Source organism: Schistocerca cancellata, chromosome 7, assembly GCF_023864275.1.
Source record: "Schistocerca cancellata isolate TAMUIC-IGC-003103 chromosome 7, iqSchCanc2.1, whole genome shotgun sequence".
NCBI lineage: Eukaryota > Metazoa > Arthropoda > Insecta > Orthoptera > Acrididae > Schistocerca > Schistocerca cancellata.
The window spans coordinates 13,913,915-13,934,282 of NC_064632.1; positions in this window are offsets into that span (position 1 = coordinate 13,913,915).

The window sequence follows — 20,368 nt, forward strand, 5'->3', positions numbered from 1 at the left end:
AAGGCACAATAACCACTCAAAGATATGAACAACACCAAAGGCTGTCAAAGTACGCGCTGTACGAACAGCATCAACACGGCGAGGAAAAACACACTGCGGAAAGCTGCGCTAATGCCCTCGCTGCGGAGACTGCCCCGCTGCTCTGTCCCAACCGCCCGACTGCGTATTCCAGTACGCAGACAGCATTAACATAACCACTCAGTCGAAATTACACAAGCTAGGCACAGTTCAACGAAAACACTTCCACAAGAACTCGAACAATCATGGAGGTAAGAATAAGGGGAGATGGCGCTACGTATCCCAGCCGTACTACGGTTTGAAGCCATGGGGGCGTGGCTCGCTGCCATGACACTCTGACCAAAACATTGCCAGTGTGCTATAGAGCTGCGAGTATTACAGTCGCTAATTGCACCATATACGCATGTGACGTCACCAGATTGGTTGTTTCAAAGTTTTTGTTTAAAATAAAATCTCGTAAAGGCGAAATTCCGCATTTATTCTGATTAAAAATAGTTTTTAATGTAATATTACGAATAGCTAGTCTTCAATGTAAACGATACAATTTTGTTAACTTAGTAATAAACGTGTATCATAAACTAAATAATAGTAACTGAAAACTAAGTCAGCTACACCCTCCCTCCAAACCCCTATAAATACATTTTGTTTGTAATGCGTGCTGGAACATTTCAGTTACGTTACACTACTGGGAAACACTGTTCATTACCACCAGTATTTACTGAAATACGGTACATAGAATGGCAAATCTACACAGTGTCCTGTTTAGGCCTATAGGTTACGCCAGTTAATGTAGTGTTAGCTTTTAATTTGGTACATGATGAAGACAAAGTGAGTTACTCAACACTTCGATTATCGACGATACGTACGTATTATACTGAAACGTGAACTTGAAAACTAAGAATTTAATTCTTTGAATTAACATACCTTTTGCAAACGTTTTGGGTGTGTAGGGAAAACTGATGGTACAGCATTTTCACGCCGCCTTACTGTTGAAAGGGAAGTTCGGTCAATGTCCTCTTCTCGAAAATGCCGAGAACATACAGAGCTCCATTTAGACGCACGACAATTCTTCCTCCTCACGGCATTCTCCCACACAGCTTTCCGACTTTCATTTTTAGGAAATCTAAAATCATACAGGAGAAAAATACGCTATAGTACAAGTACAGATGTAGCACACGTTGGTTCACAATGAAGTTGTAAAATCACACTTAACGAGACAACTTCCGCATGAAATGTTATTCCCTTCGATTTCGCATCACAATCAGAACGATTCGTACATCCGAACACCACACAAGTCACCATAATAGCGCAAAATCGTCCCAAAAGCGAGCGACAAGCCTATGCACACAAGCTTACAGCAGCAATGTTTTGGTCGGATTGAGATGGCTACCCTCGGCTTCACATAGCTTCGCAGCTGTGACGTCACGGCGTCTCCCTCTATTCTTACCTCCATGCGAACAATCGTAAAAGCGATTACTGTGGAACCCGAAGCGGTCGGCGACCCAAAATACGTCGTCCGATGAGACGACCGACCGAACGACCAACCAACGGTTGTTCCCGCTCCAGTCTCCTTCCGTCGGACAGTGCACGAGTGTCGCAAGCGGTCGGCGAGTACTGGCTGTCAGCACCTCACTGGGGCTAAGTCCCGACTGAACCCGCTCCCTACACACGACGAGTCGGAAATACTAGCGGTCGCTTCAGAGATAATACAACAGTGCTCTTATCGATACGCGCTGCTGCTGCCACTCACGGGCAGGCAATCCAGCAACTTACTGATGCCAGTAAATCGAATAAGAAACGAGGCGACAGTTGAGTAAAGAGAAGCTGTCAAGCAAGAAACGACATGAACACAAGCCGCGCACGGCTGACATGGTAGCAGGACTCTTATCTGTCTCCAACATCGAGAAAATGGTTTCTGTTTAACATGTTCAATTCCGGCTACAGCGTACGAGAATAAAATACTCATAACATGCATGATACTTCCTAAACTGTCCGACATATGGAAACGAGGTTTAGGCAAATTATAGCATCCAAAGAGAGGAGCATTTTGCCACCTGGGTAACATACTGAACATACCTACGTCCATGTAGCTGACGAAACAGTTTTTGACTTTTTCAACCCAGCAGCGTAATTTTTAAAGTCATCGCCAGTTAGTGAGAAAATAATTTGTAAGTGTGAAAATAATCGTGAAATTTCTCATCTGATATTTCAGCAGACCGACAAAATAAAACTATCCGTAAGGTACTGACCACTGTGGTGGCCTATAACTTGTTTAATAAGACTCTCTGTTTCAAGATTCCGTCACAATAAGGACTGCAAGATGCGTTTGAGCAGTTTGCACTGCGTTTTGGCAAAAGAAGCAAGATTAAACCTGTAAACAAGAGAATCGCAGTTGTTACTTGTAACTGATAATAAGAAATGACTAACAATTCTGACAAAAATAAAGCGCCTATTCTCTTACTATTTTAGTGGAATTGTGTAGTCCACACTATTTTTAATAGTGAAAGACTGGAATGGAAACTTACCAAATGTGAAAATAATTAGGAGAAAATACTTCATCATATTTTTGTTCCTATCACGAGAGTGAAGTGGCGACTTCTTCTCCGTAATTATCTTTTGATGTGTTAAACATAGATTACATATATCTGTAATTTATTTTAACCTTAGCGAGAAGTCTCAAGTGGTTAATAAAATAATGATTATCATGTTTCTGTAACTTCGTTATCCACAGATAGAAACGGTATCAAATTGGTTTCTACTAGAAGAATATTGCATTTTTGCTGCAACTTAAAACTGACCCACAAAACTCTTTCCTAAAGCTGAAACCGTGAACACACTAATGACTTGCAGAGCCGTGTCAACTGTTCGTTAAGGTCAATATCACTGATGAATTAAAAGATACTTGTAGTACGAAGATTCACTCATTCTGTACAGGGAATGGAACGGAAAGATGGTTCACTACTTGTACTTTTTCACGTGTCAGATATAAATGAAGTATAGAAATACAATCCATTGATAAGGTTCAGTCCTAGCTGATCATTATTAAGGATACCCTGGGTTACAGAATTACCCGAAAATTGCAGCAGAAGAGGCGATTTATTTTCATCTGACATTTTGCCTTCAGGAGTACCATCAGTGAAGAGTTTTGAGGAACGTATACGATACTTTCATCTAGACGCCATCTTAAATTTCACTTCTTTTTCCAAACCAAAACAGAAATTAAGAGAATTTAGTGATTACAGGAGTAAATGTAAAGATAGTTTATTGTCAAATTTCGCAGTGAGGGTACAAATATTTCTTACCAAATTGTTTCTTTAAAATCGCAGAAGCTTGGTTATGTGGTTTTTCTCATTTACACACCTGCCATTCTAACAATAATCCAATTACGTACTACGAGCTCTGCCAAGGTGCTTCTGCTGAGAGAGCAATGGGTTCACGCTTTTGTTTTGATACTAATCTATGTGTTCAATTTCTGTTGTGGTTGGATACAAAAAAGCAAAATCTAACATGGTGTCAAGATAAATGTACCATATATTCACTCAAAACTTGTCACATAATACTATTTCCCTGAAGATAAAAAGTTCAACAAGCCAGGTGATAATAAATCACCACTGAGGTTCCAATTCTTGAGGAAACCTGTAGCCCAGTATAACTTCAGCAGTGAAGTGCTGGGACTGAAATTCACGAAAATATTTAATTTCTGCACTACAGTTATCTCTGACATATGAAAAAGTAGAGCAAATAGCATACCATCTTCCTTTTCCTATACCCATACACAGTGAGCTAATAAATTTTCGTACTACAAATATCTTTTAATTCATCAGTGATATTGACTTTGATGAACAGCTGGGCAGATTCTGCAAGTCATCAATGTATTCACAGCTTCAGAGCTATGACAGAGTTTTATTGGGTCAGTTCTACCCTTCAGAAAAAATCCAGCATTGTTTTATTAGAACAAGACTGTTGTCTGTGTGTCTGCGAAAAACACAGTTACAAAAACATGATAGTCATACTGTGTGAACTTCTTGATACTACTCTTTTAGGATAAAATAGTTTATAAATATATGTAATCCATCATTAACACATGAAAAGATAATTACGGTGAAGCAGTTTACCATTTCACTCTGTACTGGGATAGGTACAAACATTTGTGAACTATTTGTTGCTGATTGTTTCCATACCTCTTAGATCAAGAGCATCATTTGTATGAACTCACCTTGCACTAGCTATCGTGACAGAAGCTTGAATCAGTGTGTCTTATTAAACAATCAATAGGTGACCTAAGAGGTCAATACCTTACGTAAAACCTCATTGTGTCACTTTGCAGTAGCAGCAGACGAGAAATTTCACGGTTGTTTTCATACTTGTCAATTCTATTTTCACTAGCTATCAATGAATTTTTAAAAATTACAGCACTGGATTGAACAGAAATTAAATAAAATCTGCAACTTCTGCTATATCGATTTAATCAAGGAAATTGTTTATATTAACTATATGTCAAAATACTCTCATCCTTGTGTGTCATCATGTGCCACAATCTCGTTTCGATATCTCTAATGCTCTAGCAGATATGTTACGAATGTTTTATTCCCACACTTGTATGACTGTAAACGAACATCTACATCTACATCAACATGATTACTCTGCAATTCACATTTAAGTGCTTGGCAGAGGTTTCATCGAACCACAATCATACAATTTCCCTACCATTCCACTCCCGAACAGTCGTCAATGCATTCACAGCTTCAGAGCTATGGAATAGTTTATTGGGTCAGTTCTACCCTTCAGAAAAAAATCCAGCATTGTTTTATTAGAAAAAGACTGTTGTCTGTGTTTCTGTGAAAAACACGGTTACAAAAACATGATAGTCATACTTTGTGAACTTCTTGATACTACTCTTTTAGGATAAAATAGTTTCTAAATATATTTAATCGATCATTAACACATGAAAAGATAATTACGGTGAAGTAGTTCACCATTTCACTCTGAACTAGGATAGGTATAAAAATTTGTGAACTATTTGTTGCTGATTGTTTCCATACCTCTTAGATCAAGAGCATAATTTGTATGAACTCACCTTGCACTAGCTATCGTGACAGAAACTTGAAACAGTGTGTCCCATTAAACAAGCAATAGGTGACCTAAGAGGTCAATACCTTAGGTAAAATCTCATTGTGTCACTTTGCAGTAGCAGCAGACGAGAAATTTCACAGTTGTTTTCATACTTGTAAATTCTCTTTTCACTAGCTATCGATGAATTTTTAAAAATTACAGCACTGGATTGAACAGAAATTAAATAAAATCTGCAACTTCTGCTGTATCGATTTAATCAAGGAAATTGTTTATATTAACTATATGTCAAAATACTCTCATCCTTCTGTGCCATCACTTGCCACAATCTCGTTTCGATATCTCTAATGCTCTAGCAGATATGTTACGAATGTTTTATTCCCACACTTGTCTGACTGTAAACGAACATCTACTTCAACATGATTACTCTTCAATTCACATTTAAGTGCTTGGCAGAGGGTTCATCGAACCACAATCATACAATCTCCCTACCATTCCACTCCTGAACAGCGCGCGGGAGAAACGAACACTTAAACCTTCCTGTTCGAGCTCTGATTTCTCTTATTTTATTTTGATGATCATTCCTACCTATATACGTTGGGCTCAACAAAATATTTTCGCATTCGGAAGAGAAAGTTGGTGACTGAAATTTCGTAAATAGCTCTCGCCGCGATGAAAAACGTCTTTGCTTTAATGACTTCCATCCCAACTCTCGTATCATATCTGCCACACTCTCTCCCCTATTACGTGATAATACAAAACGAGCTGCCCTTTTTTGCACCCTTTCGATGTCCTCCGTCAATCCCACCTGGTAAGGATCCTACACAGCGCAGCAATATTCTAACAGAGCACGAACGAGTGTAGTGTAAGCTGTCTCTTTAGTGGACTTGTTGCATCTTCTAAGTGTCCTGCCAATGAAACGCAACCTTTGGCTCGCCTTTCCCACAATATTATCTATATGGTCTTTCCAAATGAAGTTGTTCGTAATTTTAACACCCAGGTACTTAGTTGAATTGGCAGCCTTGAGAATTGTACTATTTATCGAGTAATCGAATTCCAACATTTCTTTTGGAACTCATGTGGATCACCTCACACTTTTCGTTATTTAGCGTCAACTGCCACCTGCCACACCATACAGCAATCTTTTCTAAATAGCTTTGCAACTAATACTGGTCTTCGGATAACCTTACTAGACGGTAAATTACAGCATCATCTGCGAACAACCTAAGAGAACTGCTCAGATTGTCACCCAGGTCATTTATATAGATCAAGAACAGCAGAGGTCCCAGGACGCTTCCCTGGGGAACACCCGATATCACTTCAATTTTACTCGATGATTTGCCGTCTATTACTACGAACTGCGACCTTCCTGATAGGAAATCACGAATCCAGTCGCACAACTGAGACGATACCCCATAGGCCCGCAGCTTGATTAGAAGTCGCTTGTGAGGAACGGTGTCAAATGCTTTCCGGAAATCTAGAAATACGGAATCAACTTGAGATCCCCTGTCGACAGCGGCCATTACTTCGTGCGAATAAAGAGCTTGCTGCGTTGCACAAGAACGATGTTTTTGAAACCATGCTGATAACGTACCAATAGATCGTTCCCTTCGAGGTGATCCATAATGTTTGAACGCAGTATATGCTCCAAAACCCGACTGCAAACCGATGTCAATGATATAGGTCTGTAGTTCGATGGATTACTCCTACTACCTTTCTTAAACACTGGTGCGACCTGCGCAATTTTCCAATCTGCAGGTACAGATCTACCGGTGAGCGAGCGGTTGTATATGATTGCTACATAAAATCCATTTTCTAGATATTGGAGACAGATAGACACCCTGTAACAAGTCTTCAGGAATATTCAATGTGTTAGCTAAGTTTCTTGCACAGCAATGTTTGGTGTAAAAGAAAAATCATAGCGTCCCACATTTTTCATTGCAAACTTAGAGATTTGTACGCATTGCCTTACTTATATGTAACTATCACAGTAACCATCACCATTATGGAGATAATCGGCATCTCACCATGAAGCGGATGCATAAAGCTATAAGTAAAGTAAAAATAACATTTTTTTTACGAAATAGTTTCTGTAAAATCATTTGAGACAAACTGCATGTCATGTATTTCAGTTATGTCTGTATACTGTCGCCAACTGTTATCCTGAAAGCAGACAACAAATGATCGTTCACTTTGGCTCACTGGCAGCTGCGAAACCACGCCACTCGGCGCTGCCATCCAGCTGCAACTGTGTGCTGCTTCTTTAGATAACAAGGGGTTATTTTTTATACCTGTTAAGGAAGCGTCGCGCTGGATCCTCCTCCGTGGGTAGCCTGCCTTACGTTTTTGTGCATCCTAACACAGTAGGAGAACTGCAATAAATATATAGTTTAATCAGTCACTGGAATTCTGAAGTTACTTGTATAGCTTGTAACAATAATGTACCTATAATAATTTTTTTCTTTATGAATTTAGATAAATTTTTCTTTCTGAATTTATGTAAAATAATGTAAATAATGTTGTGGATTTTTTTCCTTTTCGTGTCATGTTAAAGATACTGTACACAACTTTTGAAATGAATGTCATTACTTATGTTAGATTTCAAGCAATTTGAGAACCAAAGGGAAATGTATTTAATGTTAAAACTATTGTATGATGTGAAAATTGTAATTTAAACACTTGGTCCATACGTAGGTAATGCATTAGAATATGTGTAGTAGAAAACCTGTGGTGAATACCCTGCCTGTAGGGGCGCGGGAAAAGGTGGATGCAGGCGAGCGCGGGAAAACGTACACTGGCGCGGTTCGGCACAACGGGCTCAGTGAAACAGTCGGAGTTGAGCATCGGTCAGAGGAACATGTACTGTACCGAGGAGGCTATCCAGGAAAAGTGGATTCCATTGAGCCTCGGATGGGCCGATTCCGACGACTACTTGGCATGGCTATATCCTTAGGCACAAAAGTGGAAAGATTACGACGCTAAGAAGAATGAAAGTGCCGATACTGTGAGAGCCTTAGCCGTGCTTGTATGTGTGCTGTGCTGCCCGCTTTCTCACTGCCCGCCATCCGCCGCACCGACGTGCACAGGTCAAACATTTATTTCTTCTTTAGAAGTGTATTTGTGTGGACCAGTGTCGAAACTGTTGTGACTGTTCAATAATAACGTGACTTTTACCAGAATTGCCTTAGCCGTTACTTATCCTTATCACTGACCTAAATAGGGTCCTTACCACATATTGTGCAACCCGAGTATCCTGAATTGAAAGTTTACAGTTAGTACTAAATTATCTGCAGACCAATTTAAGCTATAAAGCAGTTTGAAAGTTAGGAGTGCAAATGTAAATGTTAGTAAAGAACAACAGTGTGATTAAATCGAAAGATAAAATTTGAATTGAGCTAGCAATGTTATTTAATTAATTTGAGACTGAAATAATGATAACTAAGTAATTCAAAATAAGACAAAAGATTAGTTCTTCACAGATTGATAACTTTGAGTGTTAAAGTACCTTCAGGACTTACTAGTTGCAGTATAACGACCATAACAGTTTCAGCCCCCCCCCTTTTCTTGCCCATTCTTGCACATTTTGAAGTGTACTGATCAGAATTGAATAGTAAAATTAATTTCTATATTAAACCTAAGTCTATTAGTGTTTTTTCCAAATTTAATAGTGACATTGTATGTGTGTTTTCAAAATTGCTGATTCTAGGGTAATCTATGCCCGATTTCAGTCTGATCAATATACAAAGTGCAGCTCGTAGTAATCATTGCTGTGTGGTGTTGTGAAATTTTAACTCATCCAAATTAGTACAAAAGAAGAAAACTTTAGTTCAGTGGATTTTTCCTATGCCAAACTCTGCCATATAACACAGCAGAACTACGTGTTGTTATGCTTGTACATGCACACACTTGTACAAGGAAAAACTCACTCAATGCCTAATTAGGCTGGCGACCGTATTATTTATCATTGGCAGTATCTACTGTGTGTACTTCTTGTCTATGCGAACGCGTAATTATACTTTACATTTGCTTGACGCATCACTGTAGTTACTAACTGAGTGTAGGTTCGATCTTGCTTCCATTAGGTACACGCGGTCAACTTATGTACTAAATCCTTGTTTACAAGGTGAAGCCCGTGAACTTATTACAGTACAGGCTTTATTGAGCTAACGCACGTCCGACAGGGCGGTAGTGTTACAAGCTGACTATATTTAGTAGCTCAAATTATAAAAACATCTGTTATAAATAGATTTTTGCCAAATTCCAGACTGGAAGAAATAATATATCTACTAAGTTTTGCCTTAAATACCTCTTGCAAGTACCAACATACATATTCAAATGACTTCAAATAAATCATAAACGTGGGTTTGCTGCTACAGATCTCACAACATAGTTTTTTGCCTTTTTATATCTTTTCACAATATTGGCACTAGAATGTAAGCCAAAAAAACTGAACTCAGCATTACAGACATAACTGACATACTGGTATGTAACGGAGATGAGTTGTAGATGATATGCGACTGACAAAGGACTCGTCCAATCCATTATGTCGAAACGTATCCTAAAACTTTTAATACAGGAAGAATGCACCGAAACAAGCACACTGTTAAAATATAAGCTGGTAAGATGCACTGAAAGCATTTTTTTTTAATTTTAAAGTTACTCATTGTTGACACACAAAGAACCACTTAACAACAGCAGTTTGTACAGACCTTTCTGCCTCGCGTGCAAATCGGTGAAGAAGAGGACATGGCCTTGGCAAGAGAACGTAGCACGAAGTCCAAATTTCACACACGCGTATTTTATGCACAAAGATCATACCAGAAATGTCTCAGTTCATTAATTTTTTGAATGATTTGCAATTATTATCGACAGCTAAACTGTTGCATATGTAAATGTTACACAAGTGACTAGAGGAGGAAAGAAAATGAAGGCAGTGAGCGTATGGTGTTACGTAACTGACGACATCCGTCAATTGGGGCTTTAATTTGTTGACATTAAATATTTTATAACAATTTCTGCAGCACAGCTCTTATGATTATGTTTGGATAAATTAGGTTTTACTGACAAAGAAACAGTTCCCTGTTCATTCTCTGTAGTCACCATCAAAAAGCGAAATCGGGATAGGATGGCGAAAAAAATATGCATTTGCTTTACACCAAGCACATCTGATAAAAAAGTAATGTATTCAAACACTTCATAGTCATTACCAGTTTTCGAAGACAGAACTAGAGTGGAGTAAGAAATGGTCGTGGGCATTGTTCTGTTTGTTTAGCTGCATATCAGGCATGCTTGATCAAATTTGTAAAAAGTGATAAATCAAACTGACAATGCAGGAATGACTGAAGTTTAAGTACACAGTTATGTTGATGAACCTGAAATGACAGAGCCATCGGAGATTATATTTTTCGAAAATTACTTTAAATTGCTGTAATACTTTTTACCGATAGGTTTCATCAGTCTATTAGTTCCAGGTGGAATACAAATTTTATTAACAGTTTTTTTGTCATCCTCCTGAACACAGAGGTGTCGTTATATCAAAGACAAGAGTCCAACAAAAGCAATCAATTATTTTCGGTAAATGGTAAGAAGACGTTATGGATATAACGTTGAAATACACACATTAAAAAAGTTTTGCATGACCTCGGTTCCGAGAGTTCCGGAACCTGTACAGAAAATTGGAATAGAGATCAACATAAACATCATTTCCACCCTTTTTATTGCTCATTAAAACCACACATTGCATGTTGTATAACCATAGAGCGACACCTTCAGAGGTGGTGGACCAGACTGCTGTACACACCGGTACCTCTAACACCCAGTAGCACGTCCTCTTCCACTGATGCATGCCTGTATTCGTCGTTGCATACTATCCACAAGTTCATCGAGGCACTGTTGCTCCAGATTGTTTCACTCCTCAAAGGCGATTCGGCGTAGATTCCTCAGAGTGGTTGGTGAGTCACGTCGTCCACAAACAGACCTTTAGCCCTTTTCAGTCTATCCCAGGCATGTTCGATAGGGTTCATGTCTGGAGAACATGCTGGCCACGCTAGTCGAGCGATGTCGTTATATGAAACGTCCCCTTTGAAAAATTATACATGACTGTGCTTAAACTGACACACAATATTTTTTAGCGCAACGCAATCTGACTTTCAGAAATCCGTACAAAGGAATGGCCCTGATTAACATTAACCTGTACCTTTCACAAATCACTTACCTCACAAAAATCTTCGTTACTCAAGCTACTGCAATACAGCAAGCGCCACTACTGCCAGCTAAATAAAAGATTCAAACTACAGAAGGCACTAACTACTGATAGGAATAGTTAGCAAATGAAAGATTTTAATAGAGAACAAACAATGTATTTACCTTAATAATCATAATATATATTGCAGTTCATGCCATCCAGTATTACAAATTTCAAAACTAAGCCATCTCTCTCCCCACATCCACCACTGCTGGCGGCTCACCTCCAACTGCGCAACGCTATGAGCTGTTAACATCCAGCTGCCCAACACTACAATGGCAGACAACAATGCAAACTAACCACAGACTGCACACAGCACAGCCAGTGATTTTCATACAGAGCGCTACGTGGCGTTACCAATAAGAAAATATAAACAGCCTACTTACAGTTATGCTGAAGGAAGTCATTCACAAGATGTGCACGATGGGGTTGGGAGGAGGGGCGAATTGTCGCCCATGAAAGCGAATGCCTCGCCATTATGCTGCCGATATGGTTGCACTGTCGTCGGAGGATGGCATTCACGTATCGTACAGCCGTTACGGCGCCTACCATGACCACCAGCGGCGTACGTCGGCCCCACATGATGCCACCCCAAAACAGCAGGGAGCCTCCACCTTGCTGCACTCGCTGGACAGTGTGTCTAAGGATTTCTGCCTGACCGGGTTGTCTCCAAACACGTCTCCGGTGATTGTCTGGTTGAAGGCATATGCGACACTCATCAGTGAAGGGAATATGATGCCAGTCCTGAACGGTCCATTCGGCATGTTGTTGGGCCCATCTGTGCTGCGCTGCATGGTGTCGTGGTTGCAAAGATGGATCTCGCTATGGAGTCGGGAGTGAAGGTGCGTATCATGCCGCCTATTGCACACAGTAAGAGTCATAACACGAAAAGCATTATTCAACATGGTAGTGTTGCTGTCAGGGTTCCTCCGAGGACACTTTCATTGTTGACAGCTCTTCCAGTTCTGGGAACTGGGGTGATGCGAAACTGTTTTTGGTTCGTATATTTTCCGTCCCATTTTTTCAGACTGTGCTACGTCTGTTATAAGATTTTTGCATGTAACTGTCGTCTTTTTAATATTTTTGGTCCCTGTCAGCTTTGTGATTCCTGAAGACAGACATAAAGCTGCAGAAATAGTAAGCCACTGATATCTGCCACTGGCATTTTTGTATACGACTGTGTCATAGCAGTCATCGACTGCACAAGCGACTCTCTGCTAGAACACGATTCTTCCACGAAAAGTGACGGATCGACTTCATACAAAACATTTTATGGAATAACAAGAAGGTTCGTCTTTACATGAGCTACGAGTTTCTGTCTACAGTTACCTATTAATGACATGTCCTCTAAATGTTGACTTGAGATAAACTTTGCGATTTCCTGTTCCACATAATTTCCTGAATCTGTTTAACTAGGTCAAAGAAGCCTGGAAATCGGCAGTGTTAATCTCACTTGTAATTCAGAGCACCCAGTCTGCTAGATCTACATCGGTGACGGTCCATTGACTCTGACGAGCAGTTCCAAATCTTTCGAACAGTTTTACTCTCATGCTTTTTCGATCTTAATTTTGGGGCGTATTTCGTCCTTCGTGTAAATATTTCTTCCGTTTACAATTCATGTTAAGACCCTATAAAACGATACCGGCTTAGCACAGTGCTTAAGTTTAAGCGTTTTGTCCCTCCTTCGGTTAAGGGGCTCCGGAACGCCCTATACTTGCAATGTTAAAATAACGCTTATAAATTACATCTTTCCTCACAAAGTATTTGAGGTAGGAAGTTGAACTTTTTACAGATTATTTATTGGAATATGGGCTACAACTTAACACAGGGATTTTACAAAATTTTAGTTCAGTTATTAAAGATGATTTTTTTTCAATTGTAATGAAAATTCACAACATTTTTTTGCAATTTTTTATTTATATACTCAAAAATATACAGTTTTTTGGAAAAAGGCTGTGTTAAATTATGCAGAAGGTACTGTGTAACATTTACTGAAAGTTTGAAACAAATATGTTTGGAAGATCCTTAGAAAACATGTAATTTGTATGAGAAAATGAAAGTTTTGGGAATCGAGCGACAAAGATTGGATTAACTTTTTAGTACATTCCAGGTCCATAGGATGGATTATCTTCATCCTCTGCAAACTCCTCCTCCAGCTTCCTCTTGTTCCTCCTCCTGTTTACTCTTGCTTGTATTTCTAGACTCTTTACAGCCCTGTCTGCAGCCCGAAGGCGTTCCTTGTCTAAAGCAAGCATCGCTCGTACCATGTTAGAACCTATCTTCATTCCCATATTTCTAAATACCTTGCACCTTACAATGTTGCCATCATTGAAAGTCGCAACAGCATCATACACACCAAAGTGAAGTGTTTCTATTCTAACAAATACAGTCTTGGGGATTCTCGACCATATAACACTATTTACACTTTCATTGGGGTTTTGAGTTTTTCCGTGAATACACTTTTTCAACAGTTCAGGTGCTGCTAAGTCTCTGAAAATAGGTTTTATCACCTCCATTATTGCATGAGGCAGACTATGCTTATGAGTGTACACTTCACCAGTTAGCAATCCTTTGTTATATTTACACCAACTGTCTTCTTCTTTGGGACACAAGCTATGTTGGGGATTTTCATCGGTTGAAGAAGTATGAAAAAAAAGAGCCCAAACAGCCTTCTTCATTTCGTCGACACTTTGTGTATTTCTAATAACTTTACTTTGACTCATTATTATACTTCAACAAAACAGAGACTCAAGAAACAGAATTAATTACGAATATTTTCGAGATAACGACAGAGAAAATAAACATGAAACAATCGACAATCACACCAGCGATATATATTGAACCATCACAGGTTAGCCACAACACATACTTTATCTCACATCACTAAAATGTACCTGATGAACGCGGACGTTAATAATAACACCATTTGACAGCAGTTTAACAGCGCCACAGTGGGTCATGCCCATGTAGAACACATTTCAAAATAAATTTAAAAATAGTAGTTGTCTTCGGAATTGAATAAATTATACATCTATTAAAAGGTAATAGTCTGCAGATTCAGAAAACGCAAAAAAGTAAAAATTGAACTTTTCATGATTTTGAGCCTTTCCGGAGCCCCTTAATAAAAAAATTTACTGGGTTTTCTGTGTCACTGAAAGCTATTACTGAATATGTTTTCTTTAAGTTTGGAATGTTCTTATTTTTTGTCCTCCACTTCAATTTTGCTTTGGCACACTGCTTAAATTTAACGGTTTTCTCTATCTTTCATTTAATAAAAACGTTTACAGCGTTTTCTTTCTCACTGAAAGCTATTATTGAACATGTTTTGTCTGGGCTAGGAAAGTACTCTATTTTTCTTATGGTGTTTAATTAACACAACAATCATAGTTACAGCCAAAATTCACGGAATTATTCGAGCTATTTCCTGTTTATTTCAATGTTTCCACAATTTTTAACCGAAATGTCAACATCATTCAAGTGAATGTCCACGAAATTAACTAACAAATAATACATGTTCAGAACTAAGGGATTTCATCTGCATACCACGTTGTTCGTACTTCATATTTGGAAGTTTGAAAATATTAACTGGATTCCACATTACTGTAGAACTCTGGAATCTGGAAAAAGACAGCTGCTGTTAGCAAGCACATACAAAGAAATCGCAAAGAAAATTAATTCAGCTTTTTCTCCCTTGTTAACGTTTAGAAATACAGCAAAGGCAACTGAAAATTATTAAGGATATTAAATGAGGTGCTAATTCGAGTGAATAGAAACTGTGAACAGTTGTGTCATAGAAACTGTCAATGTACTCTGAAATTTACTTCACAAATTACGATCGCAATGTGCAGTATTACATGTTTGCTAATGTGCTGTCAACCAAGCACACTTGTACCCAATGCTGCGCATGTGCTATCTGCCGCAGCTGGGCAGGGGTACAGATTTCTCGACCTGGCTGTGCAAGCTACGAATTTTACAATGTGTCTTAACAGTTAAAATTTTGACAATGTGTTTCTTACAGTGTATTTTTCCTGTCTAAAAATATTCACGGCAGATTTCAGATTGGGTTGTTCCCTCGTTTCATTCCCACGACAGTTGTCAGCTGTAAGCTGGTAGCTCTCTTTGGGCTGATTACTATCTGAGGTCCCCCATTGCAGTTTCTGTTAAAATTAACCAAATTTATGTGAGGAAAGGCTTAGACTGACTTCCTTTGGGGTTTCTCTGTTGTTCGAATGCCGAAATTTTTACAAAAGCATAGACGGTGTTTAAAAAGGATAGATTGCATGCAACCGGTGGTGGCGTGTTTGTCGCGGTTAGTAGTAGTTTATCCTGTAGTGAAGTAGAAGTGGATGGTTCCTGTGAATTATTATGGGTGGAGGTTACACTCAACAACCGAGCTAGGTTAATAATTGGCTCCTTTTACCGACCTCCGGACTCAGCAGCATTAGTGGCAGAACAACTGAGAGAAAATTTGGAATACATTTCACATAAATTTTCTCAGCATGTTATGGTCTTAGGTGGAGATTTCAATTTACCAGATATAGACTGGGACACTCAGAAGTTTAGGACGGGTGGTAGGGACAGAGCATCGAGTGACATTATACTGGGTGCACTATCCGAAAATTACCTCGAGCAATTAAACAGAGAACAGACTCGTGGAGATAACATCTTGGACCTACTGATAACAAACAGACCCGAACTTTTCGACTCTGTAAGTGCAGAACAGGGAATCAGTGATCATAAGGCCGTTGCAGCATCCATGAATATGGAAGTTAATAGGAATATAAAAAAAGGGAGGAAGGTTTATCTGTTTAGCAAGAGTAATAGAAGGCAGATTTCAGACTACCTAACAGATCAAAATGAAAATTTCTGTTCCGACACTGACAATGTTGAGTGTTTATGGAAAAAGTTCAAGGCAATCGTAAAATGCGTTTTAGACAGGTACGTGCCGAGTAAAACTGTGAGGGACGGGAAAAACCCACCATGGTTCAACAACAAAGTTAGGAAACTACTGCGAAAGCAAAGAGAGCATCACTCCAAGTTTAAACGCCGCCAAAACCTCTCAGACAAATAGAAGCTAAACGATGTCAAAGTTAGCGTAAGGAGGGCTATGTGTGAAGCGTTCAGTGAATTCGAAAGTAAAATTCAATGTACCGAGTTGACAGAAAAACCTATGAAGTTCCGGTCATACGTTAAATCAGTAAGTGGCTCGAAACAACATATCCAGACACTCCGGGATGATGATGGCATTGAAACAGAGGATGACACGCGTAAAGCTGAAATACTAAACACCTTTTTCCAAAGCTGTTTCACAGAGGAAGACCGCACTGCAGTTCCTTCTCTAAATCTTCGCACAAACGAAAAAATGTCTGACATCTAAATAAGTGTCCAAGGAATAGAAAAGCAACTGGAATCACTCAACAGAGGAACGTCCACTGGACCTGACGGGATACCAATTCGACTCTACACAGAGTACGCGAAAGAACTTGTCCCCCTTCTAACAGCCGTGTACCGCAAGTCTCTAGAGGAACGGAAGGTTCCAAATGATTGGAAAAGACCAAAGGTAGTCCAAGTCTTCAAGAAGGGTCGTCGAGCAAAACTATAGACCTATATCTCTGACGTCGATCTGTTGTAGAATTTTAGAACATGTTATTTGCTCGAGTATCATGTCGTTTTTGGAAACCTAGAATCTACTCTGTAGGAATCAACATAGATTCCGGAAACAGCGATCGTGTGAGACCCAACTCGCTTTATTTGTTCATGAGACCCAGAAAATATTAGATACAGGCTCCCAGGTAGATGCCATTTTCCCTGACTTCCGGAAGACATTCGATACAGTTTCGTACTGTCGCCTGATAAACAAAGTAAGAGCCTACGGAATATCAGACCAGCTGTGTGGCTGGATTGAAGAGTTTTTAGCAAACCGAGCACACCATGTTGTTATCAATGGAGAGACGTCTACAGACGTTAAAGTAACCTCTGGCGTGCCACAGGGGAGTGTTATGGGGCCATTGCTTTTCACAATATATATATAAATGACCTAGTAGATAGCGTCGGAAGTTCCATGCGGCTTTTCGCGGATGATGCTGTAGTATACAGAGAAGTTGCAACATTAGAAAATCGTAGCGAAATGCAGGAAGATCTGCAGCGGATAGGCACTTGGTGCAGGGAGTGGCAACTGACCCTTAACATAGACAAATGTAATGTATTGCGAATACATAGAAAGAAGGATCCTTCATTGTAATATTATATGGTAGCGGAACAAACACTGGTAGCAGTTACTTCTGTAAAATATCTGGGAGTATGCGTGCGGAATGATTTGAAGTGGAATGATCATATAAAATTAATTGTTGGTAAAGCGGGTACCAGGTTGAGATTCATTGGGAGAGTCCTTAGAAAACGTAGTCCATCAACAAAGGAGGTGGCTTACAAAACACTCGTTCGACCTATACTTGAGTATTGCTCATCAGTGTGGTATCCGCACCAGATCGGGTTGACGGAGGAGATGGAGAAGATCCAAAGAAGAGCGGTGCGTTTCGTTACAGGGTTATTTGGTAACCGTGATAGCGTTACGGAGATGTTTAGCAAACTCAAGTGGCAGACTCTGCAAGAGAGGCGCTCTGCATCGCGGTGTAGCTTGCTCGCCAGGTTTCTAGAGGGTGCGTTTCTGGATGAGGTATCGAATATATTGCTTCCCCCTACTTATACCTCCCGAGGAGATCACGAATGTAAAGTTAGAGAGATTCGAGCGCGCACAGAGGCTTTCAGACAGTCATTCTTCCCGCGTACCATACGTGACTGGAACAGAAAAGGGAGGTAATGACAGTGGCACGTAAAGTGCCCTCCGCCACACACCGTTGGGTGGCTTGCGGGGTATAAATGTAAATGTAGATGTAGTTAGGTTGCGTTAGTAATCGGTGCGTGCTGGTGATTTTCATTTTAGAAGTCACTGTCAAGATGTAGTGCACGGAGCTCGGGATATCGAACCGATTGACTATGTAGGAAGATTTCGGTAGAAAAGTAATTTCCGGCATTTGTAAGAGCTTCGTGGAACTCCAGTTTAACTGAGCGATGAGTAAATAATACTGTAACATGCTTTCTGTGAGTATCTTAAATCTCTTTTCCTCTATCACAAAGTGTTACCTTAATCTTTCGGCGAAGAGTGCTCTCCCTGTCATCTTAAAATGTAATCTACTGTGTGTTGGGGGATAACTTAATGTTTACTGTGAAAGTTCTGATATTTTATATTATGAGGTGCTGAACCGATTATCCTTATTCTAGAGAAGGGGAATAAAATGTAGACACCGAAAATTACAGAGGCATTCCAGCACTTATGTTAAGATATCCCACGAATTTCCAAGGTTATTGCCGTAACACAACATGTCTAATAATGAAGAGTAAGAGAGGCTGCATTGTCCTGGCAGTGTCGAACCACTTCGAAACTGAATTCTGTTGAATAGGTACAAATGATGTATGCGCTCTGATACACTGATGAGCCAGGACGTTACCGCCATCGAGCTAATATCGATATAAACCCGTCCAGTCAACAGCATCGTCTCCTGGCGGGGGATGACTGCTACTCAGACACCTGCACGCCGCATTTGGTATCAGTTAACGTGCTGTCTGTGTGTATAATGGGGAGGGCGCGCGACCTACATGAGTTTGAGCGAGGGCAGATTGTGATGGTGTAGCCTCCCCCTCGCTTATCGCCCTTAATGACAGTGAAAAATTAAACCGCGTGTACCTAATGGAAATTTGGGAAAAGCAATCGTCACCGAAGTTGATTTGTCGGTAAAGAGGGCGGAAAGAGTTACATCTAAATGAAAGGAAAAATGCAAATGAAACTGGTGGAAATTAATTTTGAAAAGGGGTAAAGTTAATAAAGAAAGTAAATGTGCGGCCGTTACGTTAACAATTACCTAGTGGTAACTAGATGTTAGAGATTTGGGGGAAATTACAGTCGCCAATCCTAAGGACAATTACTATAGTAACTGAAAAAGAAAGGTTATTACACATATAATTAGCACTAGAAGCGCGGCAACTGAAGGTTGACACGTGTAGTGTGAAAACTGAATGTTTGTCAGAAGTAATAAATTTCTCTACACTGTGACTTAATTTAGCAAAACAATTAATAAAACCGGAAAATCGAAAGTTAATTTAGTGACTGATGTTAATAGTGAGCTTTCTTTCTGAAGCACATCGAAATTCAGTAAAATACGATTAGTCTTGGACTACCTCAACAATCATTTCAAAAGCTACTTGAATCTATGTAATTTAGAAATAAGAGATTTAACTTTGAACTTGAATTAAATGATTCTCAACAACTAACAATAGTAAAATTTAGTACGTACCAAGCTGAGCTGCAGTCACAGGTAAGCTAAAATACGGTAACAAAACTCGCACTCTTAATTTGTGCTTGTGTAATCTAAATATTGTAGCCAGCTATAAATACCTTAACTGAAGTTTGAAATTAAAGCAGTGAAGTCGAATGATGCTGGCGTTTGAATTTCAATGACACTCGGATTCGTTCCGAAAAATGAAGGGACCCTGCTTGGTAATGCAATTGGGACAATGCGCAACAAAGGTTCATGCTACGTTGCTGTAATTTTGTGATTTGAACAGTTTGAAAAGCTGAGGTCTGCCATACAGTTCTAAAACTTTACGTGCTTCCAGTCTTCCTTGTTGGTTGATTGAAGGTTTGAAGCCGTCGATCGAGGAGGTGGCAACAGTCACTCATTGTCGGTCGTCGCTGTTGCAGAAGCTGGATGTTGGCGCGCCTTCTTCTCGACACGGTCACCAGGCGAAACGGGCTCTTGATGTGCGCCAGCTAATGCTTCCCGTCCGCGACACCGTGTCGGAAACTATCATAGCAAGTCGAGCGCAATTACATGCTGCCAAACCCCGAAAGCGCGGCAACTCGCGGGAGCGTCACACAACACACCTGCTCCACTGCACTATTCCAGGCCGACTCCCCCTGCTCTCGCTCCACGCGACAGAGTTAACACTACCAAAGATCCTAAACACTTTGGTTCTCCACAC